Genomic DNA, 21694 nt, shown 5'->3' on the forward strand with positions numbered 1-21694 from the left:
AACAAATTTTTTTGGAAGATTTTTTTATTGCCTCCATGGAGGTATTGGGGTTCTCAACTATCCTAGTGAAAAAGGTATTGAATCTTTAATCTAATTTCAGTGGGAACGAAGAGTTAGATAGTAGTAGAAGTATATGAAGAAATAGATAGGAAACTTTATTTTAGGTATTCCCTCGCTGGAATCAGAAAAGCAGAATTTTTAAAGATACTGATTAATTTGAAAACGCTTTGAATGGGAAATCCTAAAGCTTAGTTTCCTGCTCCCAAGTAGAGCGCTCAAGTAAAATTCCTCCTTTTTCCGTAAGTAATTTTGACATTTGTTTAACTGACAGCATTTAACCGAAACGATGCTGTAAGAAGGATGTGAAAGAAAGGGGCACCAGGTTGTTTACGATTTGGACTTGAAGAAATTTCGTTCATTTCTTCAGGAAATATTATTTATTAAAATTGAAATGTACTTTTTCGCGCGCGTGTGGGGAAAATGATTTAATTTACAACTTTTGGGTGGGCTTCTGAGGAAAATCAAGACTACGGATTCGCAATACGGTGGGAGGAATTCTGCTGGGTTACTTCATGAAGTTCTTGAAGAAATAGTGGAACAAAGCTTCACAGGGAATTGAATGGAAATTTAATGAAGATCCACGAAGGATTCTTTGTAATGAATCTTCTGGCATTCCGTACGAAGGTTTTTCTTTGAGGTTTCGCAGAAAATTCTCTTGAAATTCTTCCAGGAGCTCCACCGGAAAATCCACCAGGAGTTCGTCGGGGATTGTTTTATAATGTCTCTGAGATTTTCGTTAGAAGTTCTACAAAAAATCCCTCCATGAGGGATTTCTGTAGTATTTTTTTCGGGGTTCACTCAAATATTTATTCAGATTCCCGCAGAAATTCCTTCCGGGATCATTCCAAGAGTTCCTTCTAGGACTTCTACAGGAATGCATTCTAAGATTTCTCCAATAATTCCTCCGAAGATTCCTCCAGAAATTTCTCTGGAGATTCCTGCAGGAACTCCTCCGAAGATTTTGTCGGAAATTCCTCGGAGAAAACCTTTCGGAGATTCCTCCAAAAGATCCCCCTAAAAATCCTCCGGAGATTTCTTCGGAGATTCCTCCAGAAATTCCTCCCGGAATTCCTCCGGAGATTCCTCCTGGAATTCTTCCAGAAATTTCTCCGAGGATTCCTCGCGGAATTCCTCCGAGGATTCCTTCAGGAATTCCTCCGAGGATTCCTTCAGGAATTCCTCCGAGGATTCCTCCAGAAATTCCTCCGAGGATTCCTCTTGGAATTCCTCCGAGGATTCCTCCAGGAATTCCTCCGAAAATTCCTCCCAGATTATCTCCGCCAATTTTTCCAGGAATTCCTCTGAGGATTCCTTCAGGAATTTCTTTGGGGATTCCTCCGGATTATCTTTGCTGATTTCTCCAGGAACTCTTCCGAAATTTCCTCCAGGTACTCCTCCGAAGATTCCTCCAGGAATTCCTCCTGAGATCTCTCCAAAAAATATTCCGGAGATTCCTCATTCAACTCCTCCGGAGATTCCTCCAGAAATACCTCCTTGAAATTTCCCCAATAATTCCTCTAAAGATTCCTCGAGAAATTCCTCCCAGAATTCCTCCAGAAATTCCTCCCGGAATTCCTCTGGAGATTTCTCCAGGAATTCCACCGGAGATTCCTCCAGGAATTCCCCCAAAGATTCCTGCAGTAATTTCTGGAGGAATCTCCAGAGAAATTCCTGGAGGAATCTCCGGAGAAATTCCTGGAAGAATCTCTGGAGGGATTCCTGGAGGAATCTCCGGTGCAATTTCTGGAGCAATCTCCGGAGGAATTATTGGAGGAATCTCCGGAGGAATTATTGGAAAAATCTTAGAAGGATTTTTTAGAGATTTGCTCCAGAAGATCCTCTGGTGATTGCTCAAGAAATTGCTTCGGGTATTTCTCCGGTAAATTTCTCCAGGAATCCATCTGGGGATCCTGCAGGAATTCTGGAAGAATTTCACGAGAATTGCAGAGGAACTCCTGGAAAATTTCCCGGAGAAGTCATGGTGGAATTATTGGTGAACTTCTGGTGGATTTACCCAGGTAATTTTAGATGAGTTCCTTGGAAACTCCTGGGGGAATTTCTTGGAAACTCATTGGGGAATTCCAGGGGATTTTCTGCACGAATTCCCGGGGAACTCCTACAAAAAATTCTCGAAAATCCCCTTGATAAATTCCCGAAGAACTCCTGAAAGAATCTCTGGGGATCTCCTGGATATACTCCTTAAGAAATTAACGGAGAACTTCTGGAGGCATACTCGGAAGTTTTATCGGGGATTTCCTAGAGGAATTTTCGGAACACTCCTTGAGGAATTCTCGGGGAACTCCCTGGAGGAAAGGCCGGGGAACTTCTGGAGGAATTTCCGGAGAGCTCCTGGAGAAACTCCCACGGGAATTTCCGGGAAACTCCGGAGGAATTCCTGATAATCTTCTGGAGGAAGAACTGGAGGAGAACTTCCGGATGAATTCCCGTGAACTCCTGGGGGACATTCTGGAGGAATTATCGAGGAACTCCCGATAGAATTCTTTTAGAAATTTTCGAGAACTAGCCAGCTTGTTCCTAGAATTAAGAGCTATTTTCATGAGGAACTCTTAACACCATCTTTCCAAAACTCCCAGATTCCCGAACTTCATTTTGAAATCATTAGCTTCTCTTGGACCGACAGCTTGAAGAACTTTTAGAGCTTGTCCGAATTATTAGTTTTTTTAAATAGTATTTCCCGATTCTTGCAGAATCTCGGACAATACCCGGACTCCTATAAAATCATAACTTTCTTTTATGAGAATGGAATTCTTGGAATTTCCTTCTGTATTAACTTCTTTATATCTCATGGATCGACAAGGTAGTTCGTTCTTAAAATCTTTGGATTTTTAATGCACTAATTTTCTCTCTATAACCCCATTATCGTCCCCAAGATCGTCCCATAAATACCACCGATAGAGCGAAACAGAGCAAGAGCAATGCTGCAGATTCTCACATAATTACACTTTCTTCCAGGAAACAAACTTATTGAGTAGTGTGCGGTAGTTCTAGTTCGGCAGCAGCAAAGCATCGCGCGCTGGCTTTGCTAGATTTTTGCTATTTTTTCCTCTTTTCTCTGTGAGCTCCGACGACGGGACGCCAAGCAGTCAGTAGTGTGCGGTAGTTCTAGTTCGGCAGCAGCAAAGCATCGCGCGCTGGCTTTGTTAGATTTTTGCGATTTTTTCTCTTTTCTCTGTGAGCTCTGACGACGGGACGCCAAGCAGTCAGTAGTGTGCGGTAGTTCTAGTTCGGCAGCAGCAAAGCATCGCGCACTGGCTTTGCTAGATTTTTGCGATTTTTTCTCTTTTCTCTGCGGGGCTCCGACGACGGGACGCCAAGCAGTCAGTAGTGTGCGGTAGTTCTAGTTCGGCAGCAGCAAAGCATCGCGCGCTGGCTTTGTTAGATTTTTGCGATTTTTTCTCTTTTCTCTGTGAGCTCCGACGACGGGACGCCAAGCAGTCAGTAGTGTGCGGTAGTTCTAGTTCGGCAGCAGCAAAGCATCGCGCGCTGGCTTTGTTAGATTTTTGCGATTTTTTCTCTTTTCTCTGTGAGCTCCGACGACGGGACGCCAAGCAGTCAGTAGTGTTCGGTAGTTCGGCAGCAGCAAAGCATCGCGTGCTGGCTTTGCTAGATTTTTGCGATTTTTTCTCTTTTCTCTGTGAGCTCCGACGACGGGACGCCAAGCAGTCAGTAGTGTGCGGTAGTTCGGCAGCAGCAAAGCATCGCGCGCTGGCTTTGCTAGATTTTTGCGATTTTTTCTCTTTTCTCTGCGGGGCTCCGACGACGGGACGCCAAGCAGTCAGTAGTGTGCGGTAGTTCTAGTTCGGCAGCAGCAAAGCATCGCGCGCTGGCTTTGTTAGATTTTTGCGATTTTTTCTCTTTTCTCTGTGAGCTCCGACGACGGAACGCCAAGCAGTCAGTAGTGTGCGGTAGTTCTAGTTCGGCAGCAGCAAAGCATCGCGCGCTGGCTTTGTTAGATTTTTGCGATTTTTTCTCTTTTCTCTGTGAGCTCCGACGACGGGACGCCAAGCAGTCAGTAGTGTGCGGTAGTTCTAGTTCGGCAGCAGCAAAGCATCGCGCGCTGGCTTTGCTAGATTTTTGCGATTTTTTCTCTTTTCTCTGCGGGGCTCCGACGACGGGACGCCAAGCAGTCAGTAGTGTGCGGTAGTTCTAGTTCGGCAGCAGCAAAGCATCGCGCGCTGGCTTTGTTAGATTTTTGCGATTTTTTCTCTTTTCTCTGTGAGCTCCGACGACGGGACGCCAAGCAGTCAGTAGTGTGCGGTAGTTCGGCAGCAGCAAAGCATCGCGCGCTGGCTTTGCTAGATTTTTGCGATTTTTTCTCTTTTCTCTGTGAGCTCCGACGACGGGACGCCAAGCAGTCAGTAGTGTGCGGTAGTTCTAGTTCGGCAACAGCAAAGCATCGCGCGCTGGCTTTGTTAGATTTTTGCGATTTTTTCTCTTTTCTCTGTGAGCTCCGACGACGGGACGCCAAGCAGTCAGTAGTGTGCGGTAGTTCTAGTTCGGCAGCAGCAAAGCATCGCGCGCTGGCTTTGTTAGATTTTTGCGATTTTTTCTCTTTTCTCTGTGAGCTCCGACGACGGGACGCCAAGCAGTCAGTAGTGTGCGGTAGTTCTAGTTCGGCAGCAGCAAAGCATCGCGCGCTGGCTTTGCTAGATTTTTGCGATTTTTTCTCTTTTCTCTGTGAGCTCCGACGACGGGACGCCAAGCAGTCAGTAGTGTGCGGTAGTTCTAGTTCGGCAGCAGCAAAGCATCGCGCGCTGGCTTTGTTAGATTTTTGCGATTTTTTCTCTTTTCTCTGTGAGCTCCGATGACGGGACGCCAAGCAGTCAGTAGTGTGCGGTAGTTCGGCAGCAGCAAAGCATCGCGCGCTGGCTTTGCTAGATTTTTGCGATTTTTTCTCTTTTCTCTGCGGGGCTCCGACGACGGGACGCCAAGCAGTCAGTAGTGTGCGGTAGTTCTAGTTCGGCAGCAGCAAAGCATCGCGCGCTGGCTTTGCTAGATTTTTGCGATTTTTTCTCTTTTCTCTGTGAGCTCCGACGACGGGACGCCAAGCAGTCAGTAGTGTGCGGTAGTTCTAGTTCGGCAGCAGCAAAGCATCGCGCGCTGGCTTTGTTAGATTTTTGCGATTTTTTCTCTTTTCTCTGTGAGCTCCGACGACGGGACGCCAAGCAGTCAGTAGTGTGCGGTAGTTCTAGTTCGGCAGCAGCAAAGCATCGCGCGCTGGCTTTGAAAAGTGTACAGGCCGCGTTTTCATTCGGATCGTCCGCGTGCACGTCGTCGTCGTCGTCGTCTATTTGACTGCTCATCTTCGTACGGGGCGATTTATGATACGATAAATGCAACATCAACATTTTTTGCGATTTTAGTCAACAGACATTGAAATGTTCGTCACGTCAAGTGTCGGCCCAAGTTCTAAAGCCACGTTGATTCAAATCACTTTATTTTCTCTTTCGTTATTTTTCGCACTTCGAAAACTATCTGAATGGTTCGTCATCTTCGATGTCGGCATGTGTTTTGTTTTAGTCCAAATGAAAATAAGTGGTTTGATATTAATAGGGTTGCATGAATCACTCCACTTACCAAAGTGAACTCATATCAAGCGCCCTTTCCCCTCCCCACTAACAAAAAGTCCTTCCCATGACAGACGTGGAGACGCAGAGGTGATCTCGGTCTTTAGTAAGCAACGCACGTCATAATAACATTCCTTTCCTTCCTCGATGACCGTAAGGACGTGGCCGGCGCCGTTATTGACCTAATAAAGTTTGGAATTCTCGAAGATGCACATTGAGGACGGTAAGCTACTCCCAAGCTCCGTCTGTTGGTTCCTTGTGCAACTTCGATTGTTCTGGTCAATCACGGAGTAGCAATTACGAATAGTACGGTCATCTATGCTCATGCTCATGCTCATGCTTTCTTCCAGGAAACAAACTTATTCGTCTTGTTTTGAAATTAACCGTAGGAAATCCACGCTCATTACGTTTTGCCGCAGCGGCAGAGTTGCGGAATTTTTTTTTGAGTACATACCACAGTGCTTCCGCATTCCGTTGCACTTCAAACCGATGTTTTATCTTGAGATGTCTGTCTGTCTGTCTGTCTGTCTGTCTGTCTGTCTGTCTGTCTGACCCTTATGGATTCAAAAAATACTAAACCGTTCGGAGTGTGATTTTGTATGCAGGAGGGTTTGAGGCCGGGGAAGGTTCTTAGCTTGGTGTGAGACTCTTCCGGTCTCGGGAACGACGGGGTTCCCACACAGATGACTTTGCAGGGGACGTCCCTATGGAGCTGCATGTCAAAAACACAGTAGGCAGGCAGTACGACGTTTGCCGAGACAGCAGTAAGATATAAAATTTCGATTTCGATTCAAACGGTTCATCATCTGCAAGCGATATTGCCCTTTTACTAGCATTAATCAGATTTGCTGGTATGTCTGAAACGTACTGGGAGGGAAAGCTTGTAATTAAAAGGCACGAAATGTTGCTAATTGACAAATTGAGAAATGAAATTTGTGTAAAAATCACGTTCAGGTGGGATTTGAACCCACGACTCTGTATTTGTAAGACCGGCGCTTTAACCAACTAAGCCACAGAACAAGTAACGATTCTGCGGAATAAAAAGCAAAACTGACTCCAAGGCTACACAGTAAGTGCCATAGATTGCTGAGTGTTGATAAACGTTAAAAAATTTATTCAATTTGGTTCACTGGTTTCCGAGATATGGCAGTTCGAAAATGTGTTGTCTAATAAGTGTAGAATTAGCATAAGTTAAAATACACCAAAATAAAAATTAAAAAATATTGTGTTGTCTAAAAAATAGTGTTTTACGAGGACGGTTCTAGCTTCGCGAAAGATCAACCAACCGAGCTCGAATTTGTAAAAGTGATGCACATAATAGGTGTAGTAGGCTAATATACGTATTACAGCAGGCCATGCCAAGTCGCAGTAAAGAAATAGACATTCTATTCTGAGCTGTCATCGCCTACGGACGTGCCTAGAGGGAATACTACAATGGCTGACGAGAACGGGATCGAGCTTGCAAGATTTATCAGAAGCCAGTTACGTTTGCTTGAAGACTCGAAGAAAAATCAGTGAAGAAAGCACAAGAAAAATAATGTGTTGGAGAATTTAAATGAATAATTGAAAGAATCTGAGCTGAAGGCATACTGAAGCAAATACGACTACGGTAATTATGGGCGTCTTTGGGTTGTGGTATTCTTTGGTGCTTGGAAAAAATGTTTTCAGACATTTAATTGTCATGTTTTATATTTCCTGTGAATTCCCAGAATTCAAGGAGTTGTATTTACCAGGTCATAAAGAGAACCTAAACGAAGGGATTTTAGGATCTAGGCCATTTAGGTAGATAAATGTAGGGAACGATGATTCCAGGCCATTTATCTGAATGCCCACATCGATGAAGCAGCTTTAGAGACTCTAAGTGAAGGGAACCTAAGTTCTAGGCCACTTAGAGAGTCAAGTGAAGGGAACTATGATTCCAGACCATTTGACTGGTCCAGTAATGGACAAAGTAAAGCGAAGGGAACTTAGGGTTCCAGTCCGCAGAATGTGTTAAAATAAGATAGTAAAAGATAAATCAGTCGAATTGGGAATCTAGTAATTGATCTAGATTGCTAAAAAAAATGAGTTTGCTTAAAAAACGGAAAATATGTGTTAATACCAAAAGCAAACGATTGTATTGTAATCATTTTCACTACTCCAAACATATGTACTCAAAACTGGTGGCTGTCGGAAGATTCACGACGCCAGTGAATGTAATGCAAGATGGAATGCCGTATGACTGACCAGCAGAAAGGTGGTACTTGGGCCATCGGTCTGATGCGATCAGTCCAAATGTGGACGCGCCGGACCAGAGGATGGTCAATTGGTTTGGAGATGGATTCATCGGTTTCGGATTTGGACACGGGTACGCATGGACAATGTACCGGTTCAAGGACGGCTTGCATATTCCAGGGGGTCCGAACACACCGGTTCGAAGGATACATTCGCTCAATCTTCACGTAGACACACCGGTCTGGGAGGAGAATTCGGAAGTAGAGCGATGCTTTATCATTCTGGATGCAAAACACTGAATCCTGAGTGGCTCTTGCGCCTCGAATTTATGAAACAGATTTGAGGGTTTCGTTAAGATCCCATTGTACATAAAAAATGTTTAGCCAGGCAAGTCAGATTTTTGCTTGACACTTTAGAAACCATATAGATGGTGACCTTTTCTGAATGTCGGTTTACTATGACACATGTTTATCGAAGTTTATTAGATTTTTTGTAATTTCTAACAATGGGTAAAATAGGGCAAAACAGTCGAATATAACGTTGGACTTCGATTTTGTTCAAGAATATTGTAATTTCTTGGAAAAAAAAAACGAGGGTAGGTATATTGGTACATTGATACAATTATGAGTTTATGATGCCTGATGAAAATGAAAGATTTTACCATGATCCTACTTTTATCAGTGCAAGGGCAATAATAAAAAAAACAACAAATAGAAAGGAGGAGAGATGTAGTAGGCTAATATACGTATTACAGCAGGCCATGCCAAGTCGCAGTAAAGAAATAGACATTCTATTCTGAGCTGTCATCGCCTACGGACGTGCCTAGAGGGAATACTACAATAGGTTGACAAACTATGACTAACTATGAAAAGTTTTAGCTTGTAAATTTTTTTGTGAGAGAAAAAATAGTTGCCTATCCCAAACCATACTCTGTAGATTGGGAACCCCTGAAGATAAAATCAATTCAAAACAAACCATCAAATCAGAACTGCAGCAGCCACCCCGATCCCACTTGCGGGGAGCATAGACGCAAACAAAACATTAATCTTGACTTTCTCACCCACTCGGAGTGTTCGACCGTTCGTTGTTGGTTGCGTTGCTTCGGTTCCTAGTGCGAAATTGGAGCAGGAAATGGGGAAATCGTTGGCAAGCCGAGACAAACGAACACGCGGGGGATTGCAATACATACCTAAAAGTTAGTTTCCATCGGCGGGCGAGACCAAGGTTTTGATACGACGGGGTCTGAAGTCGGATCTCTTTTTTCTCGGTGGCCGTTGGGAGATGTAGGTCAATGATGCAGACGGAGGCGACACCGGTTAGCTGCTTGGCTCCAGATAGTCCCCAAGCAATGAGACCGAAGAAGGCGTTCTGCTGCTCCGGGCGTCGTCGCTAAAGAAAAACAAAGAAACCGCATGAATAGAAGCAATCGCTTTGCCGCGATTTTCCGCCATAAACAACGAGAGAGCTCGACGGAAAAACAATAAATTACCATTGCTCTATTATGGTTATTTGTAAGCTATGTGAAACTAATATCCATTTTACATGCGCAAGATTGCCACGACGTCAAAACAATGTCGTGGCGGGGCTTTAGTTGACGTGCCTCGCGAAGCGCCGTGCTGCTCGCTGACCTCGATCATCGTCGTTGACGTCGGCCATCGTTGTTGGCGTGGCCCGTTGATAGGTTGCAATTAAAATCGCATCCCCAACAACCGATTTAGAGGTAGGTGGCGGACTAGCGGCGATGATGCTGGTCCGGTCATCACGCCAAACCATCCATGGCATTAAGAAGGGGGTTCCATACCGTTCATGGACAAAGCAAATTTATCACGCTCCAAAGAACGTCCCAAAATGCTCGCCGACGCTGGCTGGGTAATGAAACTCGACATCATCGGGTGCTCCACCGCTGCCGCCGCCGCTTATGGATTAGTGTCTTTCATCGAATCACCATCGGCGGAGTTGCAAAAGCAACCAACCCAACGCAACGTCGACAGCATGTCGAGAACCCAGTCAGCCATCAGCAGATGCATAAATTCCGCCCGGGGTATTAAAAATATACCGCCCATCGCTGGTTAAACATACATTTCGGCGGCTCAGGAATGCGAGCGATTTTCGGGGTTCGGCGAGGGTACGGACGAGGCATGTTAACCGTAAGCCGGACGACGACGACGGGGACGGACGTGGCCAACGCGAACATTCCAATGTGAAAATGGTCCGTGTGAGACGCGATGCATCTACATCGGGTGATATTTATGCTCCTCGTTCTGGGGACCACCACATTGCGAATAGCTAGTTGGCTGCTGTAGAACGTTTCAGTACCTAGTCGCACTACTACATAGCCACCATCATGTTATTCTACCATAGTTTACGTTATGGGTGATGCTAATTTAAATGGATCATCATTTTTCATGGGGGGCCTTAAGCATAGGTGTTTCACCTTTCGTGATTGTAGCACCGTGAGCGTCGTTGATGAGAATGTGAGAAGAGGATGCAGTCGAATCTAATTTTAGAAGGTGTCATAAGCAATTCAAGAGGACCGAAGTGATATTGTTCATGAGCATTTTTGATAGCATAACACTATGTTAAAATTATAAGAGTTGATTGCAGTTATAGAATATGATTGTTGCAGGATCTTTAATTGGATATGAAAACATGAGACTATGACCTGATTTTCTTTCAAACATTCAAAGAGAACTTACGGTCTTAACCCTTCGGAGCCGGAGGGGTCATATATGACCCCAACATAGAAACGGCTGTATGAATTCACACATTTAATAGAACAGAACACTGTCTTCAGCAAAGTTGTTGCGAATTAAGTCCTCTATTAAGGGAAAAATGGAAATATTTGCATTTCAGACTTAATTGAAAATCTAAAACATCCTGAACACCATGAAGTTTGAAAAAACGAAATAATTGACATACCAATTGTTCTAGAAGCTGAATTTGGATATGGGTTACGTTCGTATGAATTCATTTAACCTTCGTCAAGAATATCAGAAGGTGTTTGATATTCTGGGATATTCTAGGTGTTCCAAACTGTTCTATAGTCAAGTGCTTAAAATCTTCAAGAATATTTTTATGTGTTATCTCTAAAAATAAAACCATTTGATTATCTACTGGGTTCCGTGAAATCTATAATATCATTTATAGATACAATATGGATATTCCAGGTCTGACAAACTAACTTGGAGTTCAGAACTACCAGGTCTCGCCATTAAAAGACACTACACTACACCGTCTTCAGCCAGAGGCTGCACAGACTGAACATTACACTAACATGAGACAACGGACAACACACATAACACCCAGTGGCCCAATGGAGAATTTTCCGTTTTGACGAAAAGTTTTCCCCGACTGGAGTGGGAATCGAACCCGCACTCCGAGGCTTACGTAACGCTTAGACGACTGGCGCCGCTAACCGCACGGCCACGAAGCCCACGAAACCCAACACACATTTGTAATATACCAATAATAACATTGCATAATCTGCTGGGATCCTTGAAGCTCTTGAAATCTGAAATGTCATTTAGAAACACTATAGGGATATTCCAGGTCAACAAAACTACTTTGGAGTTCAGAACTTCAGGTCTACACTTGTCACAGCAGTCATAGCTGATAAAGTTGCATAATCAATCGCGGTTACTGGATCAATATGAAGTCTACTGGATATTGTTATAAACCTTTAAGACATTTGGAGTCGTCTAAACTGTCAATGTCCTGAAGCTTAGGTCTTGACAGAAACAGTAGTTATTCTCACGATGAACTGTAACATCCCGAGCAGGAACAGATAACTAACAAATAACTGCAGCATATCAAAGTGAGGTGTAATAGCTTATTTTGGTATTGTGCAGGTATTGAGTCACCGACGAAAAATACCTCAACGAGCTATTAATTTGGTATTGAGGACTTCTCGAAGTATTATTCAGTTATGGAAAACACTATTTGATTGGAAAAATCGCCGATTATTATTTAGGTGTTTTACTTTCTGGATACGACTGAGGTTATGTACTGTTACGGTTTGGCTTCGCAGTCTTAAGGGGAATGGAAAACACTAGTTTTTGATTATTCCCGACGTTTCGGTCCGTTTGGGACCTTGAAAATAGTGTTTTCCATTCCCCTTAAGACTGCGAAGCCAAACCGTAACAGTAGGTGTTTTACCTCTTATCCCGAGCAGAAGGGAATATCTTGCAAATACCATGTAAAGAATATCCCGTGCCCTAATACCTAAAATTGTTATTAATATGTTATTCTTCAAAATGTTATCAGAACATCTCAATGACAGTTGGAGGTATTTGAGCAAAGTCTGGTATTGAAGTGGTATTTGTTGACTTAACAGTGAAATAAGTGAAGTACATGTTTTGCTATTACATCATGGGGCTATCAAACAATGCACATTTTAATAGTAGGACATGTTATTACTTTGTTATTCAATACCTTTTAGATATCAAATTTAAGTGTAGAATTAGCTATAAGTTAAAATACACATTAATAAAAACAAAAAAAAGATAACAAATACAGCACTTAAAATGTTAGGTATGCATTCGTTATCGTAATAACATTACATGTTATTTTCTTGGTGTTATTCATACACAATTATGGTATTTGATTCTGTTATTTTGCCTCTTATGTCTACCTAATGAAGGGCATATATAGGAATGATAGTATTTAAGCAGGGCCTCTTATTAAATGAGACCTCATTCAGGTTTTAGTTATTGGGTTTTGCTTATCTGAGTTTGGTATTCTACAGCTATTTTCTCCTGCTCGGGATTACAGATCCAACTGTAATCTGTAATCCCTCTGACATTTCAAGAGTTATTTCATGATTCTTTTGAGATATTCCAGATCAACCAAACTACTCTGGAGACCATAGCTTCAGGTCTACACTTGTGGACTTGTAATGATAGTTTTTGCCACTACGATACGTTGTGTTACATAATCAATTGTATCTACCAAAGTAGTTCGAGGAACAATAAGTGTTGTTATATATTTTGGGATATTATGGGTCATCCTTACTGTTATGGAGCTTAGTTGGTAAAAACAAACACTGTAACATGAGGTGTTTTTTCGTTTTAAATAGTAACTTAACACAACCAAATATGATCCATGAACCTCTTAACTCTCAAGGGCCACTCCATGATATTGTTTTGATGAAGTACCAACTATCACGTCTTCTAATAGCTCCCAATATCTTCTTGACTGTATTCTAGCTGAAACAATATACATTGGGCGCCTCACATTTTGAGAAATGGTACCCAAGGTATTCAAATTTCTAGCATGAACTACTTGCTTCCTTATTTAGACGTTCTTTTCAAATTAATCATGTCAAAAATGAATGTGGTTCAAAACCAACAAACATTTAAAATATACCTACTTGTTCAGATTCGATAAGAAAATACCATTTGTTTGACTATTCTAGGTTTTTTGTATAAACTTCTATTTTAAAATAAACAGGATACAAAAATTCCGACTTTTCTTGCAGTTTCTTGACAGTCATCTAATTCATCCAATAATGCTAATATTTATACAGTTATACTTCAGAGGCAATAGGATCCCTCTTTATACCCACTTAGAACAACTCAATTAAGCTTTTATCAATCCCATGTTGGTATTTAACCAACCGGAACCCTATATACTTCATTTTCTCACGAAATTTGATGCAATGATTGAAACATTTACAGCAATTTTTCTGTGCCACATTTTCAAAACAACTAATCTAGCTTAATGACTAGTAACTAAGTGAATACAGAACCTATTTTCCTTAAATAAAGTTTTTTATCATCGTTTCTCATTATCGCATTTTTTTTTGTAATATTATTTCTCTGAATTTCACAAAGAAATTTTCATTTAATATCAATTATATTGCAAACACGTCATATACTGAAAGTCTTGGGGTATATACTCGAAATATACTCACGAAATTTCAATAATTCCATTGAAAACCACATTTTTATTTATCACGACTAAACGAATTTCTAGGAAAAACATTAATATTTAATGATTTTTTACCCTTGTTTTTGTTTCAGTGTATATGTAAGGGTGACGTATCCACCTTTTCATAAAACTGTTCTAGATATACTATCAATGCGATAAAAAAGTTTTATCATAAAATCTTTTGTATGAAATTTCTGACACTTATAAAAATTTTTGGGTCTCGGCTAAACGAATGTCTATCACTGTATAATGAAAGAATTTACCGTTACACCCGTAGACTTTGATATCTAAACTCAAGAATAGTTTGGATGATCTAGGATATCCAGAATATTCTGCATCATATTCTACTTTTCTTTTGGCCTTTCTCGTACACCGAAGTGTACTGAAATGCTATATGTTCACTCAAAAAACGAATTTTCGATAGAAGGCTCGGAGGGTCACGTCACATATACCAATTAACTCAGTTCGACGAATTCAGATGATGTCTGTATGTGTGTATTTATATATGTATGTCTGTGCGCAAAAAAAGTTCACTCATTTTTAAGGCACTACCCATTGGCCGATTTTTCGAATTATAGCTCGGATCGAACCGGAATTTTACCTCATTGTTTGAAAATGGTTCGGATCGGTCGAGGCGTTCTGGAGTTATGACCATTTCAGTAATCCGGACCAGCACCGGTGGAACTGGCCGTATATAAAACTGAACCAAGTCCCATCATGCCACACATCAAACTGCGGCGATTTTAGTAACCTTTTGCACGGTTGACGAATTTTATGCGAAAAAGAACACTGGAGATCAGAAATTCCAAGATGTCGGCCCAAAATTCAATATGGCAGCATAATATTCAAGATGGCGGCTCCAAATTCAAGATGGCGGCTGTTCAATATAAAACTCTATACTCGAAAACCATGCAATGTGGGTATATCTGTTGTTGGAAAGAAGTATGGAATCCAAAAATAGCGATTAAAATATCCAAGATGGCGGCTAAAATACCCAAGATGGCGTTTCAAAATTCAAGATAGCGGCATAAACTTCAAAATGGCGGCTGTTTAATGGATGTTTAGGTTCTTGAACAGTAATTCACCATGCAATATGGGTATATTTGGTATGAGGGAGATGTCTGGAGTCCAAAAATCGCAACTAGAATATCCAAGATGGCGGTCTAAAATCTAATATGGCGGCTCCAAATTCAAGATGGCGACTGTTTAATGGAGTTTTAGGACCTAAAACTATGCAATATGGGTATATTTGGTGTAGGGAAGAAGTCTGGACTCCAAAAATGGCGACCAGAATATCCAAGATGGCGGTCTAAAATCCAAGATGGCGGTTCAACGTTTAAAATGGCTGCTGTTTAATGGAGTATTAGGTTCTAAAACCAAGCAAAATGAGTATATTTGGTTATGGTGAAGATTTCCAGAGTCCAAAAATGGCAACCAGAATATCCAAGATGGTGGTTCAACATTCAAGATGGCGGATGTTTAATGGAGTTTTAGGATCTAAAACCATGCAATATGGGTATATTTGATATGGGGAGGAAGTCTGGCCTCCAAAAATGACAATCAGGATATCCAAGATGGCGGTCTAAAATCCAAGATGGCAGCTCAAAATTCAAAATGCCTTCTGTTTAATGGAGTTTTAGGCTCTAAAACCATGCAATGTGGGTAGATCTGTTGTTGGGAAGAAGTTTGGAATCCAAAAATGACAATTAAAATATCCAAGATGGCGACCAAAATACCCAAGATGGCGTTTCAAAATTCAAGATAGCGGCATAAACTTCAAAATGACGGCTGTTTTATGGAGGTTTAGGCTCTACAACCGTATACAGAAATATGTAGAAAAAACTCTATAATAACGCTTGGAAAAATTCCGGCTTCAATGGGTTACGCGCATAGCATATCAGCATTTAATGACCTGCTGTTACGGCGTTAGTGCTACAAAATGACATTTATAACTGCTTATTGGTTACCTGGGTAACTTAGAGTTTGCTCTGCCAATGACCATTTTGCAGGTGCATAGTGTGTGGCAGGTAGGCACGAAGATACTCTATGCCCATTGGCGTTGTCCAAAGAATTCAAGGAAATCATCATTACGAAAAGTTCCTGGACCGACCAGGCATCGAACCTGTCACCTTCTGTGTGATCGCGATGCATATTTACCGCTTCAGCCTAAACGGTCTCGTTTTGTTGAACTGTTATTTTCGTTAAATAATTATTTTGTGAAAAAAAAACTAATAACTTTATGATCCGTAATGCACAATTTTAAAACCACTGAAACTTGTGTTAGAAATCAGTAACAAATTTTGAAAACGACGTATAATCAATGGTGTAGCATTGATTATACGTCGTTTTCAAAATTTGTTACTGAAATATCCTCGGATGCAATTTTCCTGCATTAGAGGCTGACCCGTGACGCATAGTGATAAACTTTTCTCGAATGCGGCGTTGTAATTTTACTTTCGGGGACAAACAACAACGAAGTTTCGAAGTGGTTCTTCTATTTTTAAATCGCTACTAGGTAGTTTAGAACTGCACATTCCTGGCAGAAGCAGGAGATTCGGCATCGTTTACAACAACGCAACGGTACTCTGCTGGTGATTGCGATGCCAGTGACACACGTTTGGCATTTGCTTCCTGATGGGTCCGTCGCGTCGTCGGTCAGCTAAGGGGAAGGTCTTCCACTCGCTGGCTGGTGGCGAACGCGTTAAATTCATCAGACGAGGCTTGGCATGAGTTGGCAGGAGCTATTTTCGCCGCCGCACACCGAGACAGGTTTCGAGTAGTGCGTGGAGTCATGTACCAGTTGAAGGTTAGATTCTAAATCCGAATGGGTGCTGCTGTTTAACTTGGTTGCGTTTTGCACAGAACCTAGGTGCGATGCATTACGGAATGATGGTTCTACCCAGGCACTGCAGCTGTGCGTGTGGTCGGTCTGTGCCGGGGTTTTTATTTCTGTTGCTCACAATTATTTAAAATTGTGAAACTATTTGGGGCAAGCCCCTGGCTAAGGCTAGTAATTGCACACTCTCTTAGTCGGACGCTGCATCTTTCACCTTAGAACATTTATTTGTTTAACTCGTTTTCGTCTATTTTGAGTGCCTGTTTGACTGTTGGTCAGATGAGTAGATCTCTCTTCCTAATTGTTGTAAACATCGTATTGCATCATGCGTGAGAATAATTTGTTTACTGCTGTTTTGTTTATTTTCAGGTACGTACGTTTGTTCCGCGAGCATCAACCATCAAATTGTCTGTTGTTAGTTTACCATCACCACAGGAGATGAGAGGAAGAATTGTCGGGAGCAACGGGTTCTGGTTCTAGTCGTTAACGTAAGCAGCCGTCTATTTTCAATTGTTTGTGGATAAAAAAATGATGAATATCATTTCAAAGACGACATTGTTGTCGTCCCAGTAAGTGAAGATGACGCACTCGTTGGTGATCAGATGATTCTCTTAAATGCATTATATTTGTCTAAATATATACTCACAATCTAAAAATGTGACTAACGGTGACGGAGACTCCCTCTGCTACAATATCCTGCTGAGTTGTAATTTACTCTTGTTTTCCGTGAACAAATCAAGCCTAACTACTTACTTAATTTCAGTCCTGAGCATCGATGGTAGTGCAGAGGGCCGAATTGGAAGGTCCCCATTCTGGGCGATTGCCCGCCCTCGCCTTGACCTGTGGCTATAATCCAATTTCAGTCGACTTCCTTTATTTCCTTGTTGAGGCTGCGCGCCGCCATGAGTCTCTGGTTCTGCCTCTGTTGCGATGTCCTGCTGGGTTCTAATCTAACGCTTGCTTGCAGATTTCGTTCCCGACCTACCACCACTATCGCTCCCGAATTTCTGTCGCTATCATCGGCTTTTGGTGACATCGACGATGGAGCTCCACGTTGTAGATCCAATTGTGAAGCCACCATGCACGAATTATATACCGCAAGCATCTATTGACGAGGACCTTCAGATGTTGAGTGTTCTCCACTGATACATACCAGGTTTCACTGGCGTATAGCAGCACAGATTTCACGTCCGAGTTAAAAATTCGGATTTTGGTGCGTCGCCTGATCTGGTTGTTTTCCATACATTACTTAAACTCGCAAAAGCAGCCCTGGTCTTCTTGATCCGTGCACCTATGTCGATCTTGGTGCCGCCATTGGCCGCCATTTGGCTACCAAGATATTGGAAGCTTTCAACTTCTCCACTGATTGCCCAGCTACCGTAAAGCTGGAAGGGTTGACCGTGTTTACATCCAACGATTTGGTTTTGTTGACGTTGATGGTAAGACCTGTCGCTGAGGAGCGATTGACAAGATCATCGAGCTTGCTCTGCATATCAGAGCGCCGTTGAGCTAGGAGAGCAACGTCATCAGCCAGTTCGAAGCCATTTAGGTGCTCCATGGGAATGGGTTGCCACAGCAATCCACGATTTGATTCACGGTCAATCGCACCATCCAGGATCTCGTCGATTACCATGAGGAACAGTAGCGGTGATAGTATACATCCTTGCCTCACTCCAGCAACGACCCGGATGGGATCGGCCAAAACACCGTTGTGCAGTACTCTGCACGAAAATGTCCTGTACTGTGCATCAATGAGGCCGATGAATTTCTCAGGGAGATCGTTGGTGATCAGATGATTCTCTTAGATGCATTATATTTGTCTAAATATATACTCACAATCTAAAAATGTGACTAACGGTGACGGAGACTCCCTCTGCTACAATATCCTGCTGACCCTTGCGCCTGAGGGCTTCCCACATGTTTCCGTGATTGAGACGGTCGAAAGCTTTTTCGTAATCAATGAACACCAGGTAGAGAGACTCTTGGAATTCCTTGATTTGCTCCAGAATGATACGGAGCGTGACAATATGGTCCACACAGGATCGTTCGATACTAACAACATTCATGTACCTTTTGCTAATCTTGCTCGGATTGCTTTTCGGAACAAGGCCGGGAAGTTAACTTTGCTCCAATCTTATGCAAGAATACCAAAAGCATAAATGTCATCATTCCCGGCCACGCCCATCTTTACCGTAACTTGGGATAGGGGAAGGAAGTGTTGATGTAGCACTTATTCAAGAGGCCTCCGACTCAGTGACACTCCCATAAGTAACTACGGAGTGGGTGGTAGGGAGATGTATTATGTAGGTCAAGGATACGCTTGAAAAGCTGGCGATGGACCCACGCCATTGTTCGTTTACTTGGTTAAAATTCAATCTTTTGAAAGCCGGCAATCAAAAGAGATTTTTTTCTATTTATTGTATAAATAATTATGTTTCTACTTAGTGAGAGACCCAAGCAGAACCGATCCCTCCAGGGTCATCGGAACATTACAATAAATGTTTGAAATGCGTGAAAAAAAGTTGTCGATCCGAGAAAAGAACTGGTTTCGGATGCCCCGGAAGTATTTGACCAGACTACAATTCTAGTAACCAATATCTTTTGTTCAAGGTCAAAAGACCCAAACTTGGTTCTAAACGGGTAGATTTGGCAGCGCTTTAAATTTGTGGGTTTCTTTTGACCCTTAATGCAAAATTTGTAACTTTTTCTAAATGCATTAGAAAGGTTAACAACCGTTGATACAAAAATCAATGTAATGAAGTAACAGAACATGTTACAGTTTAGTTATTCCCATTTGGTCGAGACAAGCCCCCTATTCAATTTATCACAGCAAACATTCAGCAAAATAAACCACTTCTTGATTGTTATGTCCGTCGCAAGTTGCTAGCAGCCGTGTATTACATCGGCGCCGACCGACACTTGCACAACCGTGCCAAATTCTAAGCAAAAAAGAGCAAAGAAAATCGAACCCAGTCAGTGAAAGTGCAACACCCGCCTCTTTACACCATACCACATTTCGTGGAAGGTGCTAATTAAATCCAATTACCGTTTGCCACGAAAGTGAATGGCTGCGATGCGATGGATATATCGCTCACATATGACCACACATTCGCACTACATTCTTCAATTATTATTTTTTCCCTTGATGGCAAAATTGCAAGAAAACAAAAAAAAACCTTGCGTTGGGTGTCCAGCACCTTTGTCCACCACGTGTGGATCAAATTACGATGAGTGATGTGGCTACAATCATCAGTAAAAAAGTAGGAAGTTCAATCAATCAAGAATGGCTTTTGTGCGATCGTCGTTCGACCGGCGTTAATGAACTTTCTTGCGTGCGAAGCTTATCGCGATCATGATCAGCCATTACTTGAACGAGAATATCCCATAGCATCTCACCTTCCATTACAAGTGAACACCTATACCGGCGGAGTATAACATTGTTTACCATTGAACAAATTACCTTATACATCACCGAGTCTAGGTTACCCGATGAAGGGTAGATTGATTGCAACCTTGGATGGACGAAGAAAATGATGGATTCAAAGAGATTCACATCCAAGAAAAGAAGCACCCAGCACACCACAGATGCTCACTGCGCATTGCAATTTCTCCCGCCGACGACGCGACGTGTTGGTATGATGGTCACGAAGGAGGTACCCACTAGCCAATTCAATTGAATATTCAGCAGGTGATTTGCGTACTACATGAGTTTTATTGATCATTTGAATACACTCAGGTTTATGGCAGCCTGGACGTTGCTGTATTGCATTGGCAGGTGAGCCGACAAGGTAATTGAACTGTGATCAATCAGGCGGAGAATTGGTGAAAAAAGTTTTTGAAGAGGCTATTTGATAGCATTTTGCACCAAGACGTTTCCCATGAGGTCATTTAGCATAAGCAAATTTTCTAAATCAATTTTAATTCTGTCGGAGTCACCTAATTCTAAGTGTGCTAAATATCGTATTCGTAAATTGTATTCCAACTTAATCCTTTGGGGCCGGAGAGAATATATAAGCAGAGCCGTAGCGTGTGGCTGGCCATGTTGGCCCCTGCCAAGGGCTCCAGCCTCAGAGGGGCGCCGAAAAAGCCTAACGCTAGAAGGGAACAGGAAGATGCTATTGTTTTCTTGAATATTATCAAAATTTCATTACATATTTATAATTTCTAAGATTGATCACGTGTTTTTACGTTCTTCCGTATTTTCCAAAAAATCAGATTTCTCTAGATTGTTTTGAATATTTATCGTTGTTTTTTTCCCAGTAAATGTTTCTTTGGGTTTAAATTCTTGCAAATCTAGCAGATATTTTTAAGTCGTTTCCACAAAATAACTACCAGTGAGTTTTATTATTCCTATTCCCCCACAACAAATTTAATATTCCAGAAATTCTCCAGAGTGTTTTGCTGCGTTTGCTTGAAAAAATATTTCAAATAATATTTCAAATTTCTCAGGGGATTTCTTTGGAAAAATCTTTAAGAATTCCTCTAGAAATTCTCTCAGAAACTCCTTAAGGGATTCTTTCAAAAAACAATCAAATAAAATCTTCTGAAGATTTGTTTTGAAATTTTTCGAAGAAATTTCTATTTTTTTTTTCAGAAATCCTTTAGGGAGGATTCCAGGCAGTCAACTAGGAGTTTATTCAGAAATTAGTCAAAGATCCCTAACGATATTTTTCTGGATTTTATTGAATAATCTTCAACAATTTCTTCAAAGTTTTTTTTTGAAATTCTTCTATAGGTTCCTGCAAAAATATCTTCAAAGATTAGGTACCTAGAAACTCTTCAATAGATTTTCTCAATAATTCCTCCATGGATTCCTATTGGAAATCCTGCAGAGATTCCGTTAAAAATCCAAAGAATTACTTCAGAAATTTTTCCACGGATAAAAAAAAACCCTTTGGATTTCTTTAGGAATTCGACCAAAGTTTCCCTCAGAAAGTCATCTATAGATTCCTTTAAAAAGATGAAATCTATCACATCGCTTAAAAACTTTTCCATTGATGCCATCCGGCATAATTTCTTGCATACTAGGGACTGCTCCGTATATTTCTACCAGAATTCCGCTTTCATT

At 41.7% G+C, this 21694-nt stretch overlaps 1 protein-coding gene across 5 annotated transcripts in view; it reads left to right on the forward strand.

Moving 5' to 3' along the window:
- The window catches only part of LOC109418893 (uncharacterized), a 270718-nt gene that overhangs the window by 110567 nt on the left and 138457 nt on the right, over positions 1–21694 (forward strand). The gene's annotated exons all lie outside the window — the stretch shown is intronic.

The sequence above is a fragment of the Aedes albopictus genome, chromosome 2 (genome assembly GCF_035046485.1).
Source record: "Aedes albopictus strain Foshan chromosome 2, AalbF5, whole genome shotgun sequence".
In the NCBI taxonomy this organism is placed as follows: Eukaryota; Metazoa; Arthropoda; class Insecta; order Diptera; family Culicidae; genus Aedes; species Aedes albopictus.